Source organism: Lactuca serriola, chromosome 8 (assembly GCF_051521515.1).
Source record: "Lactuca serriola cultivar US96UC23 chromosome 8, Lser_US96UC23_V15, whole genome shotgun sequence".
In the NCBI taxonomy this organism is placed as follows: domain Eukaryota; kingdom Viridiplantae; phylum Streptophyta; class Magnoliopsida; order Asterales; family Asteraceae; genus Lactuca; species Lactuca serriola.
Genome location: NC_136415.1, coordinates 85800247 through 85803851, shown reverse-complemented (window position 1 = coordinate 85803851; position 3605 = coordinate 85800247).

Here is a 3605-nt window from a genome sequence, read left to right as displayed (position 1 = left end):
ACAAGGTTATCGTGGGCATGGATTGTTTGAGCACTAATGGGGAAGTGATCGACTGTGAAAAGCAATTAGTTTGGGTTAGGACCCTAGGTGGGGAGAGTAGGTGATTCAGGGTGAGACCCCACAACGTGAGCCGATTATGTGTTCTGTAGCGAGGGCCAGACACTACCTTCATCAAGGTTTTTCGTTTAGGTGCGGGTTTCGTCACCTATGTCATAGATACCCGTGATAAGGGTAAGGCGACCATGGATGATGTGCCAATTTTACGTGAGTATCCGGATGTATTTCTAGTGGATTTTCCTGGGGTACCTCTGGAGAGGCAGGTGGAGTTCAGGATCGATTTGATTCCAGGTGCGGCTCCGATTGCCAAAGCACCGTATCAGTTGGTTCCTCCCGAGATGCAAGAGTTGTCTACATAGCTGCAGGAGCTGTTAGACAAGGGATTCATTAGACCGAGCAGTTCACCTTGCGGTGAAGAACCATTATCCCCTCTCGAGGATTGATGATCTTTTCGACCAGCTTTAGGGTGAATCTTGGTTCTCCATGATTGATTTGCAATCGGGTTATCATCAGATGCAAGTCAAGGATGAGGATGTTCAGAAGACAGCTTTTCGGACTCACTATGGCCATTATGAGTTTGTGATGATGCCATTTGGGCTCACCAATGCTTCTGTCGCGTTCATGGATCTTATGAACCACATGTGTAGACAAATGTTGGATCGGTCTATGATAGTCTTTATTAATGATATCTTGGTTTATTCCAAGATGCAGGAGCATCACGAGGAGCATTTAAGGGAGGTGATCGAGACATTGAGGAAGGAGAGACTTTTCGCAAAGTTCCTTAAATGAGAGTTTTGGTTACGCGAGGTGCAGTTCTTGGGGCACCTAGCCAATAAGAAGGGCATTCTGATCGATCTGGCCAAGGTCGAGGCCATGATGCAGTGGGAGGTTCCGAGGTCTCTATCTAAAATTGGGAGTTTTCTTAGTTTGACTGGGTATTATCGGAGATTCATCCATGATTTCTCTAAAATTGTTGTTCCGTTGACCCGACTGACCAAGAAGTCGGTGACATTTCGTTGGGGGACTGAGCAGCAGGCAGCTTTCGAGACTCTAGACAATAGGTGTGTGAGGCGCTGATTTGACCTTTCCAGAGGGTGTTACAATTCTCCCCCACTTGACTTAGACTTCATCCTCGAAGTCTGCTGCATCTGCAAACAACTCTAGGTAGTGCTCCCCTAACTCCTCCTCGGGCTCCCAAGTCCATTTTGAACCCATGCGGTGCTGCCACTGCACCTTCACCAACTCAACCCTCTTGTTCCTAAGATCCTTCGTCTTCTTATCCAAAATAGCTACCGGTCTCTCGATGTAATTCAGACTGTCATCAACCTGAATTTCCTCTAGAGGCTGAACCACTGACTCATCCACTTAGCACTTCCGGGACTGGGACACATAGGAAATGTTGTGGCTCATGTAGGGCTTTGTTGGAAGATCCAATCGGTACGCCACCTTGCCCTCCCTGGCTATAACCCTGAAAGGGCCGTTATACTTGGCTATACATTCAGGAGGACCATATCGCCCAACTGAAACTCCAAGTCTGAACGTCGCTTTTCGCCGTAGCTCTTCTGCCGACTCTGAGAAGTCTGGAACCTGCTCCAGACCTGCTGAATCCGCTATGTATTCTTGAGTAGTACCTCAGTACTCTCCGTGACCCTCTGACCGACCTCTCCCCAAAAGATTGGGGTCCTACACTTCCTCCCATAGAGCATCTTGAAGGTCGATCGGTCTATGCCGGTGTTGTAGATGTTGTCATATGAAAATTTTGCTAACGGAAATATACATATCCCAATAGCCACAGAAATCCAAAACACATGCACATAGCATGTCCTCGAGAGGCTGAATCATCCTCTCGCTCTGTCCATCTGTCTCGAGGTGGAAGAGATGCTGAAGTGGAGACGATTACCCATCTCGTCGTGAAACCGCTTCCAAAATCTGGATGTGAAATGAACATCTCGTTCAGACACCACCGAGGCAGGCACTCCATGTCATTCCACTATCTCACGTAGATAAATTTCGGCCAGCTTCTCGGCCCATATGCTCTCCTTGATCGAGATAAAATGAGCACTCTTGGTCAACCGATCCACGATGACCCATATCGAATCAACTCCACGTGTGGTTCTATGAAGCTTAGTGATAAAGTCCATAGTGATATCTTCCCACTTCCACACGGGAATGTCTAATGGATGCATCTTGCCATGGGGCCTCTGGTGCTCTACCTTGTTTCCTACATGTCAATCATCTCTCAACGTACCAGGCTACATCCCTCTTCATGCAGGGCCACCAGTAATCAAGTCAAAGATCTTTGTACCTCTTCCTCGCCCCTGGATGGACGAAAAATCCGGACTTGTGGGACCCATCCATCAAAATTTATCGTATTCCGCCCCAGTACAGAACCCAGACCCTCCCACGTAGGGTAATCAAAGAAGGCCACCTGGCCTATGTTTCGCTCTCGCTTCTGACGTTGGCCTTCAAGTTGCACCTCTTAGATCTACTCCAACAGTGGAGTAATCACTGTCTTCCTCAGACAGATGTCTCGAATCAGGGTTGCTACCTCTTTACGGCTCACGACGTCGGCCACTACATTTGCCTTGCCCAGGTGGTAAAGGATCTCACAGTCATAGTCCTTCATAACATCTAACCACCGACACTGCCTCATGTTTAGATTTGGGTGATCCATGTGGTACCTCCAACTCTTGTGGTCCATGTAAATTGTACCATGGACCCCATAGAGGTAATGTCGCCAAATCTTAAGGTCAAAAGCCACAGCCCCCAACTCTAAGTCATACGTCGGATAGTAACCTCGTGAGGCTTCAACTGCCTCGAAGTGTAACCTATCATGTGACCCCACTACATCAATACCACACTCATGCCCGTGATTGAAGCGTCAAATTAAACCACAACGTTGTTGACTCCTTCCAACAAATTCAGAATCGGTGCCTCACATAACTATTATCTGAGAGTCTCGAAGGCTGCCTGCTGCTCAGGCCCCTAGTGGAAGGTCACCGACTTCTTGGTCAGTCGGGTCAAAGGAACAATGATCTAGGAGAAGTCCTGAATAAATCTCCGGTAATAACCTGCTAGACCTAGGAAACTCTGAATCTCGGTTAGACACCTTGAAATCTCCCACTAGATCACAGCCTCTATCTTGCCGGATCCACTAGAATAACCTTTTGGTTAACAAGGTGCCCAAGAAATTGCACCTCGCGCAACCAGAACTCACACTTGTAGAACCTTTGCAAAAAGTCTCTCCCTCCTCATTGTCTCCAGCACCTCCCTCGGGTGTTCCTCATGCTGCTCCTGAGTCTTGGAGTAAACCAAGATATCATTGTTGAAGACTATCACAAACCGATCTAGCATCAATCTGCACATGTGGTTCATGAGCTCCATGAATGCGGTTGGAGCATTGGTGAGCACAAACGGCATCACCACAAAATCATAGTGACCATAGCAGGCCCTAAAAGTTGTCTTCTGCACATCCACATCCTTGAATCGCATAAGGTGATAACCCGATCGCATATCAATCTTGGAGAACCAAGATGCGCCCTGTAGCT